A 21292-nucleotide genomic window follows, 5' to 3' on the forward strand; every position below is an offset into this window, starting at 1 on the left:
GACTATGTCAATTGCATCAGCTCGAGACAAAAAAAAGGAAAAAAGAAAGATAAAAAAACAGTCAAAAGAATTCAAGATCACCAGAATTCAGAAAAAAAGGAAGCGAAATATTAATTCCAGAAAAGATTTGGTAAAAGAGGGTAAAACTTATGAAAACCAGTTGGAATTGTCAATTCAAGAAGACCCTGACCAAGGAGTTGACATTCCACCGCCTTTGAAAATAGATAGAACTGAAAGTTATGTTTTCTTTGACCTTGAAACCACCGGATTAGGTAGAAAAAGTGACATCACTCAAATAGCAGCACTTACAAATGGGAAAAAGTTTCAGAGATATGTTATTCCACGAGTTGAAATTAATATTGAAGCCAGTAAGGTAACTGGAATAACATATAGTCATTCAACAAACACAATGTATGTAAGAGGTCAAAAAGTGGAACCTGTAACAATACAGAAAGCACTGCTAGATTTTATTTCCTTCATCAAAGAATTTAACAATCCAATTCTAATTGGACATAATATTTGCAATTTTGACATTCCAATAATTAGTGAAAAATTAAAGGAATGTAAACTTTTTACATCATTTTCTACTATTGTTAAAGGATTTATTGACACTTTGAAAGTTGCCAAAAAATATGTTTCAAATTCAGATATTCCTAACTTCAAACAGGAAACCCTTGTGAAGCATTTTTTAGGAGAAACTTACTTGGCTCACAATGCTATTGAGGATGTTAAATCCTTGCATAGTTTATATGAAATGAAATTGGCTCACCACATCAAATCTGATGATTTGTATGCATTTGTTTACCACAAATGTCTGGATTCTTACTCCGATATCTTAAAGAGCAAGGCAGTAAGTAGGCTGATCTGTGTAAGACTGGCGAAAGAGGGTATTTCTCTTAAACATCTTAAACTGGCTGCCTCAAGAGATAGCAATGGGATAAAATTTGTATTCGAAGACCATAAAGTTCCACAGAAAAGTGTGAAAGCCTTCAGTGAATACCTGAAAGATGAAGAATGAATAACAGTTCCATTGACATAATGAAGAATTTATTGCTTATATATATTTATTTACTTGAAATGTCATTCATTGAATAAGAATACCTGGATATTATGGTTCAACCATAATTTGATCTGATCTGTCTGTCAACCAGTCCGTCCACCAGTATCAAATTTTGTCAGCTCAATGACTTTTTTACAGTCATGATTTTAAAGATTATACTTGTAAATATAAATAAGGATATGTGGCTATATGATATCAATGAGACATTAGATTACTCTTCAAAAGAGACCATCTGACACAGATATTTACAGCTACAGGTCACTGTACAGCCTTCCGCTATGAGCAAAACCCATACCACATGTTTATTCATTAACACCAGAAGATGTTTCATACTTATATAAAATCATAAGGTTAAAACTAAGGTTGTGAACCCAATGCTATGCATGTAGTAAAGATCTACTCCTGATTTTTAAAGTCTATACTTTGCATGTATGTTCACTTGCATCAGCTGGTCTGTGATTATAAATAAACTTGAGAATAATTTGAAGTAATGTAAAGGTACCCACATGGTTGTTTAGCACAGTCAAAAAGAATATCATGATTATTTGGCAAATCATAAATCCAGGTAAATTACTGAAGTCAATGTGGGATAGCTGAATTTGTGTTTGAAAATATTGCATTTGTTTTACTTAAGAACAGCTAAAAGTGGCCTGGGGTGACATTATATGGCACGATTATATCCATGTTCATATATAATTTTATATGCATCACATATGAAGTTGTGTCTCAAATGATGTCCACATATCTTTGCTAATGGTTAAAGTCAAAGAATGTAATTCACAGATGGGTACCATGGACCCAGAATCTTTAATTAAGTCTTCCTCACTTTTTTTACATTAGAACCTTTTCAGGGGGCATACAGAGATGGATTCTATCTCATTCATGTTAGTTTTATTTGGTCTATGCTACAATAATCCCTGTCTTTCTCACTCATGTATGACTGAGTATGGTTATCAAACAGTATTTCTAAAGATAATGGAAGAAAGGAAAAAAGTTGCGGATGATGACCAATTTATTGATGCCAGTTCACTCTTTTTTCTATCATGCTTGATACTTTTATTTGTCATGATTGAAGATATAGACCATGACATTATTTACAGCTACAGATTTAATTTTGTTCTGGTCCTATGATTTTTTCTCAAGTTTGGTCCCAAAGTTTAGGTACTGATGGTCTAGTTAATTTTCTTTTGTAAGGTTTGTTTACCTGTGTATCAAAAGAAATCACAATGAATGTTCATCTGTCTAAGTCTTCTAGATACAACTTCTTCAATAAAGCATAATTAATTCCTATAAAAAAAATGTATTCTCATACCTTTTGGTCTTAACAGATAAGGTGTTCAATATTTTGACTTTATTCTTTCTTTTGAATTTATAAAATATTACTAATTTACTAATGAAGTTCAATCTGTATTTGTTTTTTTTTGTTGCTTTTAAAATTTTTAAAATCTTGAAAGATACATGTACATTTTAATTGTACTTGGTCTTTAAGTTTAATTTGCCTTAATAGAAACTAAGCCATTATTTTAAATTGTATGGAACCGCAAGTAAATTTTGTCTTGTAACAGATAGTTTCCATATTTTGTATGCATGGAATAATAAAATATGGATTTTGTATGCATGGATTTTTTTTTATATGTCGTGATAATGTATGTGTCTATATTGTTTTATATGTATAGATCATTAAAGATTGTTGGATATTACTAAATACCAACTTCAAATAAATATTTGAAGTGAATTGTATTGAATTGATTTGAATGAAACAGACAAATATCTCAAACCTACCTCCAAAGACAAGTCATAGCCAGGTCAAGTGTTTATCGCCAAAAATACAGTTATCCTCCTTCAGGTCTAGGGTCAAGGTCACATGGAGGTCATAATTATAAAGGGGCATATAAACCTCATAATGATACACCCATATGCCAAAGATGTAAGGCATAAGTCAAAGGACAAAACAGTGGTGACCTGTGGTCATGTTTCTTATGAAAAAAATATTTAAGTTGACCTTGGGGTCAAATTTGAAGGTCACTTAAAGGTAATCATGTTATAATATACTTAGCTTCTTGATGATACATCTACATGCAAAATATATAAGGCTTAGATAAAAAAACAAAAAAGTTATGGCCTAAATGTAATCTCAGAATGGAATTTGCCATTTTAAATGAGGGGGGGGGGGGGGTATTTCAATCTTAAATTAAAAACATTCTAACGGTTAAATTGTTCTAATTTTTTGCCAGAATAACCAACTAATATAATACTACAAATGGTTAGTTTTAAAAAAAAAATAAACGACACATTTTTTTTTAATCCAAGTTTTTAGATTAAAATATTTTGCCAATCATAGTCATTTTGGGTTGCTTCCTCTGAGACCCCTTTTTTTATTTCAGACCAAAATTTTAATTTAGACACCAAAACTATAAGTAAAGGGTATGAATCGACTCAAAATTGCATTATTCATTGCTCTCAATTAAGCTTTTGTCGATTCAAGCTAAATTAAAAAAAAAAATAACATGTATAGACCTATACCCATGTTTTTAGAAATTCAAAAATCGACCGGAATTAGCATGTGATCTATGCCATATTTGGGTGGCCAAAACTTTTTTACCAACGGTTCAATTTCTTAAAATTTTTTACAGAATGCTCAGCTATGCCAAACTTATCAATGATGTAAAAATAAGAAAAATTAAACGACAGGTTTTTTTTGGGGTATAGTGTTGGGTACCCCCTTAATTTATGCCTTTTTGTTCCAAAGTATTGTTACTTTTTTTAAAAGTCCTTATTTATGAAATTTCAGGTATTTTCTATCAAATATTCAAATTTCGAACCAAATTATCACAAAAAGTAAGTCATGAAGGTACATTTTTCTTTGCATTTTTCAAAAGTACACATTGAAATTGATCTTCTACCAAAATTTCCAGAAAAAAAACAACGAGGGATCTCTATTGTATCGTATGCCCTTAATAAGACAACAAATATTTTACAGGTAAATACTATCACACTGTTGAAATTGTTTGTTTCTTATTTACTTTTGAATTGCAATATATTTGTGTATAAGGATAGTTGAAAATATTATCATACTCAGATACGTCCATTATTGTTTATTGTTTACTGTAGTAATGCAACTAAATCATGTATATTTCTAAGTTTACTTTATCTATTTGTACTGAGATCTGAAAACAACTCACTTTTACCCTATTTTATATATTAAATTGATAATGATATTATTTCACAATTAAGATCTGGGAAATTACTTCTAGTTTTGTTTCATATGTTTCATGATAATTATCTTTTAAAGGAATGATATTTACTCTAATATTTTAGGATATTATTTTCAATTATAATCTGTGATATTAAATCCCATCATATAACATTCATTTGGCTTTTAATTTACTAATTCCTTAGTATTTGCAAAGTTAAAGGTTTTTTTATCAACTTTTCAACTTCCCAGATACAATTTCACGGCAATGGAAAATATATCAAAGTGAAATATTTTCCTCCGGATAAAAAATTAACAATAACTTCTGAATTTTTTTTTCAGCCGGATAAAATTTCATCTGAATAGAATTTTGCTTTGCACATGCAGATATTTTTCCTAATACACCAAAACAAAAAACAGTTGTCATCAGATATTGGCAAGGACTATATTAAATTTTTAATTTCTTCATTTTTGAAATTCAATATTACGCATACAGTTCAACAGTATCTTTAGAACAAAATAAAAAAAAACTGTGCTGTTACTACTCTTTAAAGAATTTATATATTGTATATATATATATATATATCTACATTGTTAAGAGAATAAAAAGTTTCAATAATTTATTATATCAAAAATTAAATACAAAAAGAATCAAAATGAAAATAATATAAACATTTATTTACATTACTGCGAATTGTTCTTTCACAATTAATATTGATTAATTATTTGCTTCATTATACCTAACTGCAAAAATAACCAATATTCTTAATTAAGAGAGAAAAAAGAGAAAAGAGATGTAAGTCAAATTTAAAGTAGTAATTGAGATTTAAGATGATAACAAGTGCCATTTCCTTTTGAAGGGAGTGAATGGGGGTTTACAGTACTGTATTGAAAAAAAAAAAACGGGCAAAAATAAAAGGAATAAACTAACATAGACCCAAAAACATAACGATAATAATGATGTGCAAAAATATAAAGATAAAAGAATTCATTAACAAAAAGTAAAAAGAATAGAAAAAAATGGCATGAAAAATTGAAAAATACAGAAAAGAAGTACTCCGAATACAGAAAATCTTTATACTGTAGTGTGATAACATTCTAAGAGACATAACTCCGTACAATATTTTGTACATGAAATTTATGATTCTCCTTTGTTGGTCAAGAGCTGTATTCATTATAGTTTGTATGTTGCATCTGTATTGTATGATGTTGATAAAACCTGTAAATATGTTTAATTTATATTGATCTCATTGATATTAACTTTGAAAAGAAATAAACCAAGAATAAGAATTAATTATGAAAAAAACAATATTTGTGTGTGATAGTTGTTATATTGTTTTTGTATATATGTACTCTCTTAACAAACTTGAATTGTCATATATGAATTTGCATTTTTATATAATGTTATGTATATTGTAATTGCATTCTATGCATGTTTGATGTAGTTTTTGTAAATAGTGGATGAATGAAATTATGTTCTTCCATAACTTTAAGTTTTGTGCATTATGTATTATATACGTCAATAATTATAATTGGGTGAATTGGTCAAAACTTGGAAAAGAGATGGAGTGTGGATTGTATATTTAATATGTCATTATGTCGATTAATTGGTCAAAGCTTAGAATAGAGATGCATGGAGTATGAATTGTGCATTATATATGTCATTATGTAGATTATTTGACCAAAGATTAGAATAGCGATGGAGTGTAGATTGTTTATCAGATAATATATCATTATGTGGATAAATTGATCAAATCTTAGAATAAAGATGGAGTGTGGTTTGTGTAATATATATGTTATCATGTAGATTATTCGGTCAAACCTCAGATTAGAGACTGAATGGAGATTTTCAGTGAAATATTATACCATCAATATTAAAAAATACTGAAAAAACGTTAAGCATTTAAAAGAGCAGCTAATATCCTTCATTGAAAGAAAGTCTAACTCAATGTCATATTACAAAGTGTTTAATTTTAGACAATGCCTTTATAAGCTTTCACTAGACAAATATAATGAAACACTTATGTTCCGAAGGCTATACTGAAGAGAAAAGTTGTACAGTAGTTATTGTGCATTTTCTGTGTGATTTGACAACATACAAGAAACAATCATTCTCTTAATGTTTTTATGGTTTCCTATATTTATTTTTTTTACAAATAACCAGTTCACCAACTAAGATAGTTGATTTTGCAATTTTTCAAAATTATGTTAACGATTTTTTTAAAGATTAAAACATTTGGTAGAAAAACTAGTTTTTATTATACAGCTTTTATATTGATACTTTACTTCATTGCCTACCAATCAATGCTATATTACGCATTTTGATATTGGTAACTTAAAGATCTTATGTCCTTCAAGAAGTCAGACAGTTTTTTGAACACTCCATGTGGTGTCCAATATGTCCAAACTTACAATATGAGAATGATGATACTATCCGTAGTTTACATATTTGATTCAGAGAAACTCATCTGTATAATAGTAAACGTGTCTTACAAAAATCATTGTTATTATCTAGTGTACACAAGACATGACTTTTGTGATGTGGTATTCTTATGAAAGTAGTATTTATTTGAAAATTGAAAATGATTTAATTTTTTAGACTTAAAGTCTCTGTTGTGTATTTTTGCAAGAAGCCTTTATTCATGTTTATATCAGAATATAACTATTGATTATTTTCACGGTGGGTATGGTTGTCCTGCGAGAGAACGTACTGTGCTGGTGATTCGGTCCTGACGGGTGCTGGTGATCAATGAAAAAATGTAAACAAAGACGAAAATGATGATTTTTGACGTTTTCACTCATAAAAAATGGAAGAAAACAGTTGAGATTTTTCAATTTCGTTTCTTATGGGTTCATATATAAACCATTAAAATATTGACCCTCTAAACTGTTTCAGTAAGCGTAACACAAAAATGCTCATTTTCAGAAAATCTCGAACTGAAAAAATAAAACAAAAATGCTCATAGAGTCCGCTTTCTATACCGCAATCCACACGACAAAACAATTTTGTGAAAAAACATTGCAATTTCTTAAAATTTAGCATTTTCTCAATTTAGGCATGTCCTGATACTGTGCTGGTGGGTCCTGTCATTGTGCTGGTGAGTCCTGATACGGTGCTGGTGATTTTGGATAAGAAGTTGGTCATATTTGAAAAAATGTTACAAAATCAATAAAATTGGGCAGATAATTGTTGCCAACAGGATCTATGACTCCTATTTTAGCTCTTGTGCATCCATTTGGCTGTTTAATATGTGTTTTCAAATGATCTTAACTTGTATTACATAATAACATAAAAGGGCAACATCTTTCGTCCAATATCAGATAACAATATATAGTATCTAAAAGAAGTTAAAAATTCCACAATACTATATAATTCATTTTATGTGTCAATTTGTTCGAAAAAAGTCGAAAAGAAGAGAGTTTAAGTTAATGTCAATGATTATCTGTCGCTTTCTAGATCTATGCTTAGCATTTATTTCAGATGACATGGACTCCTCACTCTGATGACCCTGCTGCCTTTCATAACTTCATCCGTATACATATATTAATAGATAAACGAAAGGCTGCAACTGGTATTTTTGTATTCAAAATGATTCGTTGTAACGAGAATATTTGTGGTGAATGGAAACTGTGAGGGTCAAAATCTTAAATTGCTTATAAATGTTGCTGGACCTAGTTTCGTTATCTGATCCGAATTTTCTGAAATGTGCAAGGTAGATAGACATTTTGATTTGTTTACTCGGTAATGAACCCTTGTGTTGATCCCATGGTAAACATAACAAAAATCTCTGTACAAAGGTCTGTGAATTTTCTACAAAAAAAGTGATTTTATTTTCACTAAATTCTCTTTTTTCTACTAAATACAATAATGAACTATAATAAATAATAATGCTTTGCAAGAAGTTTCCCCTTGATATATGCACATTTCGTAATTGACATTGTCATAAACCGTACACGAAAAGATAAAATATTGATATAAGTACTTAATTTGCATCTTTGAACCCCCACCCCGGCTTGTTTTTTAGGAGCCTGGGGTGTCTAAAAATGGTCGATTACAGACAGCCGAGTACGCATTTTACTTTCTAGGCGTGTTTATGTTTTTTAAATATAAATTAAGGCTACATTTTAATATAATAATTCTATGAATTCACAATATAAAAAAATGCAGAAAAAAATGAATGAAGTGAAATATCTTAGTAAGGAGTCATAACTACAGAGATGGTGTGTTTGACACACAAAACTTAAAAGCTTAGTGATATTACCAATATTAAGATAAAAGTGTATTTTAGTTGGGTATTTTTTCCTTTTACTCATTTTCAATTATAATCAAGGCACATTTGATTTTTATTCATGAAAAATATTTAAATATAGAAAAGTAGGACACATTGTTCACTTCCTCCCCCGTAATTCTTTATCAAAAATATTTATTTTGAAATGAAAAAGCTAAGAAATCTTAGGTTTTTTAGTGTTTTCTAGGTTATCTCGTCTTCATTCTCTGACATATTCTAGCTTGCCCTTTCATAAAATAGTGATTGTTTTAGTGTTTTATCGAATTTTCGAAAAACAAATACCTGATAACCGCTTAGACAAAATAAAAATATGTTGGAAAAATCTTACAGCAAGTGATTCTTAATAGCTATAGCCTCGGTCACACCTTACCGGATAGCTCGAACGGACGCCTAACGGATAAAAAAAAAGTTATCCGTTGACAAAATTTGTATCTGTTGGGAGTCCGTTGGTGTACTAACGAACATGTAACGAATGCCAAACGGACACACAACGGACACTGAACGTACGTGAAACGGATACGTACCGGACAGAATGGACGTCGAACGTACATCCAACGGACGAGTACCAGATAAAACAGACACCACTATGGAAGCGTAACGGATAAAACGGATGAACAAAATAATCTGAAAATTAAAGGCAATAAACCATGAGAAATTTCAATTGGCATTTGTCCATTTTACATCCGGTAGTCATCCGTTTTATCCGTTATCCTTCCGTTAATATCCGTTTTACATCCGTTTTATCCGTTAGGCGTCCGGTAGACATCCGTTGGTGAATTGGTCTACCGGATCTCCAACGGATGCATAACGGATACGTAACGGATACAAAACGGACGAGTACCGTACAAAACGGATGCCTAACGGACGTTCAACGGACATTTTATCCGTTGGACGTCCGTTCAAAGTTTGAACATGCTCAAAATTTTCCACCGGACAGAACGGACGTCAACGGATAAAACGGACGCTTAACGGACATGCAACGGATATGGACGGACGCCTAACGGATAAGAACGGACGTCCAACGGACATGAACGGATTGAGAAAAAGTTATCCGTTAGGCGTCCGTTCGAGCTATCCGGTAAGGTGTGACCAAGGCTAATATAAGATACATTTTTCTTTTACAATCCACCTTTAAAATTTTACGGGAAAATATTCCAAGCTTTCACTGTAACCTCGCTTTAACTTATCCCCCTCCCTCCCCCAAAAAAAACACCAAACAAGCAAACCCACAATCTATTGTCATTCTTATAGTCAACCCGTAATTGTTCACAAACAAATGTGTTTTAAGCTGCTAAAGACATGATTCAAACGCTCAGAAAGTCCTTTGTTCTATATTTATGCAAAACCTTTCACATTTTTATTTTATGGGTTATTGTTGAAGGTCGTACGATGACGTATGGTTGTTAACACATACTTCCTTTGGTTTCTTATGGAAATTTGTCCATTGACAACAAACATACCACATCATCTACATTATATTAAGTATTGTATAAATTACAACGTATTTTGGTGATCTTGCAAAATGATCGTAATCCCGAAAATCGTAAACGTATTTTCTTATCTTAAAAGGGGGCAAGAAGGGTTCCATTAACAGGCCAATAAATAAGATTACAGTTAATTTCATTTTTTTTTTTTTTTAAATAGGGGTATTTTTTCTCTCATAATAACAGTAAACAGATTCACAACAATGTCAATTTCAAGAAAGCAGACAACAGCTAATTAGTAAACAACAGTACAACATCAATGCTCTTGAATATATGCCACTTTTAACTAAAATATAAAAGCACAGAACAAGGACATAGGAGCACAGAACCAGGACCGTTTTTCTTATCACCAGCACAGCGTCAGGACAATTCCGTTTAACGAACTTGCACGACTTTTGCAATATAATATTGTTGTAATATACTTTGCATGGTACTTATGACACATCAGAGAAAAATTAAGCAACAAAACAGTCGTTTTATTGCCGTTCTGATACAATGTAAACAAACCCACCAGCACAGAATCAGGACCCACCAGCACCCGTCAGGACCAAATCACCAGCACAGTACGTTCTCTCGCAGGACAACCATACCCACCGTGATTTTGTTAGATGTAATACATATATATTTATGCAAACGTTACAAATAAATGCTTTATAAGTATATTTAAAATTTTCATTATTTAAAGAAAAAGTATTTTTCAATTGAATGAAAAGAATTTAATAGTTCAGTAATCATCTATCTATTTTACTGTGATAATGGAACAACAGAAAATACTGGACTGATAATTATAAGATACCCAGTAATTACAAAGTCAAATAATCTCCGTACATCATGATTAATAATGCTACAGGAGCTGGTGTTGTAAGACATTTGTACTATCTGAATTAAGCTATTTACAAGTTTTAGTTAAGTGTTAGTCAGGAACTTAAGTTTATAAAAGATAAAAGTCACCGTATAGAATGCCACATGCGGGTTGTCGGCTATGTTTGATAAGGGGGCGGTTTTAAAGCGGCGAAGAACGATAAAGGTAAGTTCAAGTATCAAAATCTCTCATTTGAGAATTGTACAAAATAATGTATTGCACGGACGAATAGTTCTCAAAGGTACCAGGATTATAATTTAGTACGCCAGACGCGCGTTTCGTCTACATAAGACTCATCAGTGACGCTCATATCAAAATATTTATAAAGCCAAACAAGTACAAAGTTGAAGAGCATTGAGGATCCAAAATTCCAAAAAGTTGTGCCAAATACGGCTAAGGTAATCTATGCCTGGGATAAGAAAATCCTTAGTTTTTCGAAAAATTCAAATTTTTGTAAACAGGAAATTTATAAAAATGACCACATTATTGATATTCATGTCAACACCGAAGTGTTGACTACTAGGCTGGTGATACCCTCGGGGACGAAACGTCCACCAGCAGTGGCATCGACCCAGTGGTGTAAATAGTTATCAAAGGTACCAGGATTATAATTTAGTACGCCAGACGCGCGTTTCGTCTACATAAGACTCATCACGAAACCGGACCATAATCTCATTCCAGCTTGCAGAAGCACACGTTTTCAGTACTCTGGTTTCTCAAACACGCATAATCTGACGGTAGGCACTTAAAGTTAACCATCGAGAGACGTTAACCACCGAGAGTCGGTTTTTAGACCCGCCCAGTGCACCTAAGCACGCCTACTTTTGGAGCTCTTTAGTATGAAGATAAGAAAAATATACGAAATTACGGAACTGTGTACCTTGTTTTATCCTTGTTGGTGTTTATTGCGCATGCGCACAAATCACGGTGATAGTTACGGTTACTGACTCAGGAACCTTGTATATTATATACCTCGGTTTACAGACGTTTAATAAACTGGATCCCTGTTGTGTTCACTTATCGATACACTACGATGGAATTACGGACCAGTTTAACATAAACATGGTAAATAGATAGACAGCTGATAATCATAATTGATTAAGAAATAACCTGGAAGAAGAAATGAGTTAACTATTGATTATAACAGAGACGAGAATGCCATCGTGTTTGTTCTTCTAAAAAAAGCAGGAACATTGGAGTTTATGGTTAGATTTTAAATATTTCTTGTCTCCAAACTGGGTAAATTTGATATAATAGTAACAACAACCCCCCCCCTTTTTTTTTTAAATAACTCGAGAACCACACATCGCGCTCGCTTAACAAAGTAACAATAAGAAATAATTATTGTTAGTTTCAAAAATAATTAATCGTCAAAACTTATCCCCTCCCCGACATCAAAGGAAGTTAAATGTATTATCCCAAAATTAGACCAAATTATTATGATATAAGGACGTCTTGACAGGCTATTATTTTATTTTGTTTTGTTGGGTTTTATTTTTGCTTTGACGTCTTCCCCCTGTATGAAAAAAACATAATAGACCCCCCCTTTTTCCCCATAATATAGTTTTTTAAGAAGTCATAATTATTTGGACTACCCCTGAATATATTTCAGACAGACTCTTCTCTAAAAAAATGTAAACATGATTTGAGAGAAATCTTTGGAATAGTTTTTTAAATGATTTAATTATTATGTCATGTATATAATTAACATTAACATAGTTATAAACTGAGACTACTAGTATAACACATAGTGTTATAGTAGTCTCAGCTATAAACTTTCCATTGTATTGACCAATATGACTAACTCATATGCTCTTTCCCATAAATGTCACAATATCAATATATTACAGTAAAACTGATAGTTTGATGACATTGTTTAAGACTATTGACCTCAGGTCAGCCTAAACTGAGTTTAAAGCTGTAATTTATTCATTAAAACAGTTCAAGACATGTACCTTCTGAAATGTGATTGCATCAAAATTAAACCTAAGGCATAACATACTTAGTGTGCAGGAAGTGCCACCAAATAAATACTGATTTGTAAAATTAGATGATGATATTTGTGAAGTCAGAGATATTATACATGTAGCTAGTTATAACTGGTTTTAGATATAATCTGAGTAAAAGGTTGATTTATATGTGCTCTTTCATGTTTAGATTATAATTTAAATTTAATCTTTTGAAGTTTTTTTCATAATATTAAGACATTAAAATCACAATTATTTATTTATACACAAAAAAATAATTTTTGTCCTTTTTTAGTTGAATGACTGTACACAAACATTATACACACATAATTTTGATAATTCTGTAATGTTTTTTTTCTATAGCCCCAGAATGTGACAAAAGACTTATTAATCCAGATTTACAAAAAATAGAAATAGTTCAGCTACCATAAGACTGCTATGACAAAAATTCTGCAGTTTCCAGAATTTGAGGTAGAGTATAGTTAGGAATATAGTTTGATTATGCAGATGCTTAGTTTGCCATAAACAATTATGCCCTTGATACAAAAGCAGAGGAAACAAAAAAGTATGAAAATAGTTGAAAAAAGTAATCATTATTACCTAGTCATATACTGTAAATAGAAAAAGAGAAAAGCACTGGTTATGATTTGGTATTTTTAATAGCATTATCATTTGTCCATAACTTGGAATATATACTGGATTGAGCTTGACATTTATTTAATATCATTGACACATGGTTGCAAGAAATGAAAGATGGTAATTTAAACCTAGCAATTTTATTAAGATTTAAAAAAAAGCTTTTGATTTGGTAGAATATGACTTTCTTTGTTTAAAGCTCGACATGTATGGATTTAGTGAGACTACTGTTAGTTTTTTTAAGTCGTACCTGAATAACAAAAGGTATACATTTGTAATGTTGACTCTGAACAACAACATGTAAAATTTGGTGTTCCCCAATGTTCTATACCTTGTCCTCTATTGTTTGTGCTATTTATACATGACCTTCCCTTATGCATTAAAAATTGTGAAACAGACCTATATCGTGGTATATGCTGATGACACCACTATTCATAAATCAGGGGGAAACATCTAGAAAATATAAATGATGATGTTCAAGAAGATTTATACAGGGTTGAAGAGTGGTGTAAAATGAATAACATGTTCATAGATGCAAATGAAACAAAATGTTTGAATACTGGAACAAAGCAGAAACTATTCAGACTTTTCAACCAAACTTGATAATAAATTTAAGTATTACAAAATTCTTCATGTGAAAAAATATTAGTTTCAAAAGTTGACAGCCCACTAAGTAACTGGAGAAATCAAATTGACCAAGGTTGTGCTAATATATCATCCAGAATATACCATCTTTCTTAAATACATTTTTTTTTATATAACTGCAAGAAAACATAATACAATGGGTGTTCTGCCCCTAATTGACTACTGTTGTATTATTTGGGATGAATGTAAAAATTGAGGGATAACAAGATTTTTAAAATCCAAAAAAAGGGCAGCATGATAAGTTCTAGATGCAGATCCGTTATCCCTCTTGGTATATAGGAGCACTATATTCTATGTTAACCTCCGACAGTAGGTATAGACAAATACTGTTGATAGACGGTATATAGGAGCACTATATTGTATGTTAACCACCGACGGTAGGTATAGACAAATACTGTTGATAGACGGTATATAGGAGCACTATATTCCATGTTAACCACCGACGGTAGGTATAGACAAATACTGGTGATAGACAGTATATAGGAGCACTATATTCTATGTTAACCACTGACAGTAGGTATAGCCAAATACTGTTGATAGACGGTATATAGGACCACTATATCTTATGTTAACATCCGACGGTAGGTATAGACAAATACTGGTGATAGACGGTATATAGGAGCACTATATTGTATGTTAACCACCGACGGTACGTATAAACAAATACTGTTGATAGATGGTATATAGGAGCACTATATTGTATGTTAACCACCGACGGTAGGTATAGACAAATACTGTTGATAGACGGTATATAGGAGCACTATATTGTATGTTAACTACCGACAGTAGGTATAGACAAATACTGTTGATAGACGGTATATAGGAGCACTATATTGTATGTTAACTACCGACAGTAGGTATAGACAGATACTGTTGATAGACGGTATATAGGAGCACTATATTGTATGTTAACCACTGACGGTAGGTATAGACAAATACTGTTGATAGATGGTGTATAGGAGCACTATATTGTATGTTAACTACCGACGGTAGGTATAGACAAATACTGTTGATAGATGGTATATAGGAGCACTATATTGTATGTTAACCACCGACAGTAAGTATAGACAAATACTGTTGATAGATGGTATATAGGAGCACTATATTGTATGTTAACTACCGACGGTAGGTATAGACACATACTGTTACTAGACGGTATATAGGAGCACTATATTGTATGTTAACCACCGACGGTAGGTATAGACACATACTGTTACTAGACGGTATATAGGAGCACTATATTGTATGTTAACCACCGACGATAGGTATAGACAAATACTGTTGATAGACGGTATATGGGAGCACTATATTGTATGTTAATCACCGACGGTAGGTATAGACAAATACTGTTAATAGCAGTATATGGGAGCATTATATTGTATGTTAACCACCGACGGTAGGTATAGACATATACTATTGATAGATGGTATATAGGAGCACTATATTGTATGTTAACTACCGACAGTAGGTATAGCCAAATACTGTCGATAGACATCAACGGTATATGGGAGCACTATATTGTATGTTAACCACCGACGGTAGGTATAGACAAATACTGTTGATAGACGGTATATACATTGTAGGAGCACTATATTGTATGTTAACCACCGACGGTAGGTATAGACAAATACTGTTGATAGACGGTATATAGAAGCACTATATTGTATGTTAACCACCGACGGTAGGTATAGACATATACTGTTGATAGATGGTATATAGGAGCACTATATTGTATGTTAACTACCAACAGTAGGTATAGACAAATACTGTTGATAGACGGTTTATGGGAGCACTATATTGTATGTTAACCACCGACGGTAGGTATAGACAAATACTGTTGATAGACGGTATATAGGAGCACTATATTGTATGTTAACTACCGACGGTAGGTATAGACAAATACTGTTGATAGACGGTATATAGGAGCACTATATTGTATGTTAGCCAGCGACGGTAGGTATAGACACATACTGTTGATAGACGGCATATATGATCACTATATTGTATGTTAACTACCGACGGTAGGTATAGACAAATACTGTTGATAGACGGTATATAGGAGCACTATATTGTATGTTAACCACCGACGGTAGGTATAGACACATACTGTTACTAGACGGTATATAGGAGCACTATATTGTATGTTAACCACCGACGGTAGGTATAGACAAATACTGTTGATAGACGGTATATGGGAGCACTATATTGTATGTTAACCACCGACGGTAGGTATAGACAAATACTGTTGATAGCAGTATATGGGAGCATTATATTGTATGTTAACCACCGACGGTAGGTATAGACATATACTATTGATAGATGGTATATAGGAGCACTATGTTGTATGTTAACTACCGACAGTAGGTATAGCCAAATACTGTCGATAGACATCAACGGTATATGGGAGCACTATATTGTATGTTAACCACCGACGGTAGGTATAGACAAATACTGTTGATAGACGGTATATACATTGTAGGAGCACTATATTGTATGTTAACCACCGACGGTAGGTATAGACAAATACTGTTGATAGACGGTATATAGAAGCACTATATTGTATGTTAACCACCGACGGTAGGTATAGACATATACTGTTGATAGATGGTATATAGGAGCACTATATTGTATGTTAACTACCAACAGTAGGTATAGAGAAATACTGTTGATAGACGGTTTATGGGAGCACTATATTGTATGTTAACCACCGACGGTAGGTATAGACAAATACTGTTGATAGACGGTATATAGGAGCACTATATTGTATGTTAACCACCGACGGTAGGTATAGACAAATACTGTTGATAGACGGTATATAGGAGCACTATATTGTATGTTAACTACCGACGGTAGGTATAGACAAATACTGTTGATAGACGGTATATAGGAGCACTATATTGTATGTTAACCAGCGACGGTAGGTATAGACACATACTGTTGATAGACGGCATATATGAGCACTATATTGTATGTTAACTACCGACGGTAGGTATAGACAAATACTGTTGATAGACGGTATATAGGAGCACTATATTGTATGTTAACTACCGACAGTAGGTATAGACAAATACTGTTGATAGACGGTATATGGGAGCACTATATTGTATGTTAACCACCGACGGTAGGTATAGACAAATACTGTTGATAGACGGTATATAGGAGCACTATATTGTATGTTAACCACCGACGGTAGGTATAGACAAATACTGTTGATAGACGGTATATAGAAACACTATATTGTATGTTAACTACCGACAGTAGGTATAGACAAATACTGTTGATAGACGGTTTATGGGTGCACTATATTGTATGTTAACCACCGACGGTAGGTATAGACATATACTGTTGATAGACGGTATATAGGAGCACCATATTGCATGTTAACCACTGACGATAGGTATAGACAAATACTGTTGATAGACGGTATATGGGAGCATTATATTGTATGTTAACCACCGACGGTAGGTATAGACATATACTGTTGATAGATGGTATATAGGAGCACTATATTGTATGTTAACTTCCGACGGTAGGTATAGACAAATACTGTTGATAGCAGTATATGGGAGCATTATATTGTATGTTAACCACCGACGGTAGGTATAGACATATACTATTGATAGATGGTATATAGGAGCACTATATTGTATGTTAACTACCGACAGTAGGTATAGACAAATACTGTTGATAGACGGTATATGGGAGCACTGTATTGTATGTTAACTACCGACAGTAGGTATAGACAAATACTGTTGATAGACGGTATATACATTGTAGGAGCACTATATTGTATGTTAACCACCGACGGTAGGTATAGACACATACTGTTGATAGACGGTATATAGAAGCACTATATTGTATGTTAACTACCGACAGTAGGTATAGACAAATACTGTTGATAGATGATATATAGGAGCACTATATTGTATGTTAACTACCGACAGTAGGTATAGCCAAATACTGTCGATAGACATCAACGGTATATGGGAGCACTATATTGTATGTTAACCACCGACGGTAGGTATAGACAAATACTGTTGATAGACGGTATATACATTGTAGGAGCACTATATTGTATGTTAACCACCGACGGTAGGTATAGACAAATACTGTTGATAGACGGTATATAGAAGCACTATATTGTATGTTAACCACCGACGGTAGGTATAGACATATACTGTTGATAGATGGTATATAGGAGCACTATATTGTATGTTAACTACCAACAGTAGGTATAGACAAATACTGTTGATAGACGGTTTATGGGAGCACTATATTGTATGTTAACCACCGACGGTAGGTATAGACAAATACTGTTGATAGACGGTATATAGGAGCACTATATTGTATGTTAACCACCGACGGTAGGTATAGAAAAATACTGTTGATAGACGGTATATAGGAGCACTATATTGTATGTTAACTACCGACGGTAGGTATAGACAAATACTGTTGATAGACGGTATATAGGAGCACTATATTGTATGTTAACCAGCGACGGTAGGTATAGACACATACTGTTGATAGACGGCATATATGAGCACTATATTGTATGTTAACTACCGACGGTAGGTATAGACAAATACTGTTGATAGACGGTATATAGGAGCACTATATTGTATGTTAACTACCGACAGTAGGTATAGACAAATACTGTTGATAGACGGTATATGGGAGCACTATATTGTATGTTAACCACCGACGGTAGGTATAGACAAATACTGTTGATAGACGGTATATAGGAGCACTATATTGTATGTTAACCACCGACGGTAGGTATAGACAAATACTGTTGATAGACGGTATATAGAAACACTATATTGTATGTTAACTACCGACAGTAGGTATAGACAAATACTGTTGATAGACGGTTTATGGGTGCACTATATTGTATGTTAACCACCGACGGTAGGTATAGACATATACTGTTGATAGACGGTATATAGGAGCACCATATTGCATGTTAACCACTGACGATAGGTATAGACAAATACTGTTGATAGACGGTATATAGGAACACTATATTGTATGTTAACTACCGACGGTAGGTATAGACAAATACTGTTGATAGACGGTATTTAGGAGCACTATATTGTATGTTAACTACCGACAGTAGGTTTAGACAAATACTGTTGATAGACGGTATATGGGAGCACTATATTGTATGTTAACCACCGACGGTAGGTATAGACAAATACTGTTGATAGACGGTATATACATTGTAGGAGCACTATATTGTATGTTAACCACCGATGGTAGGTATAGACAAATACTATTGATAGATGGTATATAGAAGCACTATATTGTATGTTAACTACCGACAGTAGGTATAGACAAATACTGTTGATAGACGGTATATGGGAGCATTATATTGTATGTTAACCACCGACGGTAGGTATAGACATATACTGTTGATAGATGGTATATAGGAGCACTATATTGTATGTTAACTTCCGACGGTAGGTATAGACAAATACTGTTGATAGCAGTATATGGGAGCATTATATTGTATGTTAACCACCGACGGTAGGTATAGACATATACTATTGATAGATGGTATATAGGAGCACTATATTGTATGTTAACTACCGACAGTAGGTATAGACAAATACTGTTGATAGACGGTATATGGGAGCACTATATTGTATGTTAACCACCGACGGTAGGTATAGACAAATACTGTTGATAGACGGTATATACATTGTAGGAGCACTATATTGTATGTTAACCACCGACGGTAGGTATAGACAAATACTGTTGATAGACGGTATATAGAAGCACTATATTGTATGTTAACTACCGACAGTAGGTATAGACAAATACTGTTGATAGATGGTATATAGGAGCACTATATTGTATGTTAACTACCGACAGTAGGTATAGACAAATACTGTTGATAAACGGTATATGGGAGCACTATATTGTATGTTAACCACCGACGGTAGGTATAGACAAATACTGTTGATAGACGGTATATAGGAGCACTATATTGTATGTTAACCACCAACGGTAGGTATAGACAAATACTGTTGATAGACGGTATATAGGAGCACTATATTGTATGTTAACTACCGACAGTAGGTATAGACAAATACTGTTGATAAACGGTATATGGGAGCACTATATTGTATGTTAACCACCGACGGTAGGTATAGACAAATACTGTTGATAGACGGTATATAGGAGCACTATATTGTATGTTAACCACCAACGGTAGGTATAGACAAATACTGTTGATAGACGGTATATAGGAGCACTATATTGTATGTTAACTACCGACAGTAGGTATAGACAAATACTTTTTATAGACGGTATATAGGAGCACTATATCTTATGTTAACCACCGATGGTAGGTATAGACAAATACTGTTGATATACGGTATATAGGAGTATTGTATTTTATGTCAAACATCGACGATAGGTATGGACAAAATCCGACAAATACTGTATACAGACAGTGTATAGAAGTACTGTATTGTATGGTAAACACTGACGGTTGGTATGGACAATTTCTGTATCATGCATCAATTGTAAATAAAAGTATCATGTGAGTGACACAGGCTCATTGAAGCCTCTAGTTTTTATATTATTAATGTGGAGATCTGGTCTAATTTATCATTTTCTCTATTACATGCATGATAACTGCAACAATTGAATTGAAATAAAAGTGATAATATTTCTGTTGTAGGTTATCAAGATTTAGTGTTTCCATACAAGTGATAAAGATTGAACAACAAAAACATCTCAAACTTTACAGGACAGAGTAGACTTTTTTCACTGTGCTTAGTTTTGTCTTTATGTCTAAATTATGATACCTTTTAAAAAAACCAATAAAATATGGAATAACATTTATTTCTATCTTATAAAGTGGAGTGAGAAATAAGGGGTCATTGAAAACATAAGAATATATTGCTATCATATATTGCAATATTGCAGATCAGCAGCCCATACATTTGCTATAGCACATAAATATGGGACCAATAATTTCAAGTTGCCTTTTAAAAAAGACCTTATTAATGTTATGCGAGATACCACCAAAGACCACTAGGTGTTGATCAAATGATATTGTAAATAAGATGGTTGTCCAAAATATTTCCAACAGCTGTTTGATATACACTACCTTAATCAAACCACAATGGTAAAAAACAGTTTTGGT

At 32.8% G+C, this 21292-nt stretch overlaps 1 long non-coding RNA gene across 2 annotated transcripts; it reads left to right on the forward strand.

The window, feature by feature from the left end:
* Nucleotides 1–11814: 11814 nt before the first annotated feature.
* LOC143074384 (uncharacterized) lies at nt 11815–20988 on the forward strand. 2 transcript variants are annotated; one of them, XR_012977828.1, is made up of 3 exons: nt 11815–12127; nt 13219–13326; nt 20825–20988. It is a non-coding gene; the product is annotated as an uncharacterized LOC143074384 (long non-coding RNA). The 2 variants fall into 2 exon arrangements; XR_012977827.1 differs by having other exon boundaries at nt 11815–12093.
* Nucleotides 20989–21292: the final 304 nt, after the last annotated feature.

This window comes from Mytilus galloprovincialis, chromosome 5 (genome assembly GCF_965363235.1).
Source record: "Mytilus galloprovincialis chromosome 5, xbMytGall1.hap1.1, whole genome shotgun sequence".
Lineage (NCBI taxonomy): Eukaryota > Metazoa > Mollusca > Bivalvia > Mytilida > Mytilidae > Mytilus > Mytilus galloprovincialis.